Genomic DNA, 727 nt, shown 5'->3' on the forward strand with positions numbered 1-727 from the left:
TTTTTTTATCGTCATCAAATCATCATTATAGTAGGGTTTCTTTTAAGCAAAAATAAAATGTGAAGAAATTAACATTATATCCATCCATATTTCAAGATGTGAATACAATTATACTTATCGATGACACTTGCACATACATAAAATGATAGTACTTCTATTATGAAGTATTAATTTGCACTATACCATATAATGTCATATAAGGTAATATATGTCTAAATTAGAATGGGAGAGAAAAAAGGCAAAGTTGAAGGCACGGACGGGGTTCGAACCCGTGATCTTCGGTTTACGAGACCGACGCCTTACCACTTGGCCACCGCGCCTGCGTCTAGATGTGGTGTACAAGTTCCTAGTCATACTGCATGCAGCCTATCACACAGCGCTGTTTTCTATTGTGCTGCAGGACATCACACTATAGCTAGATTATGTGGCTGCGGATAGCTCTGTGGGGATATGTTCATTGAATAAATGCCGTTTATCTCACGATACAGAATATTGTATGCAGTGCAGTGTGTCCCGTATTACATCACATACATAACGCGCCATTCCTGAGTTATCGGCTGCACTGAATGATGACGTAGCTTTTATTTTCCCGCCCACATAAACAGCTGCGGTGTTATGGCGCGCAATCTGTGTGAAGCGTCTGTGCTTCAGTGTGAAAATACCTCGAGAGTGTTCATTTTATGGAGGACAGTTCGAACTTTTCACGGAAATGCTCGTGTTCCACTTT

General features: G+C 40.3%; 1 non-coding gene across 1 annotated transcript; it reads right to left on the bottom strand.

Annotated features, from left to right (window-relative positions):
• Positions 1-248: 248 nt before the first annotated feature.
• Positions 249-320, bottom strand: TRNAT-CGU (transfer RNA threonine (anticodon CGU)). Its single transcript has one exon. It is a non-coding gene; the product is annotated as a tRNA-Thr (tRNA).
• Between the last annotated feature and the right edge of the window lie 407 nt (positions 321-727).

Source organism: Rhinoderma darwinii, chromosome 6 (assembly GCF_050947455.1).
Source record: "Rhinoderma darwinii isolate aRhiDar2 chromosome 6, aRhiDar2.hap1, whole genome shotgun sequence".
Classification (NCBI taxonomy): Eukaryota; Metazoa; Chordata; class Amphibia; order Anura; family Rhinodermatidae; genus Rhinoderma; species Rhinoderma darwinii.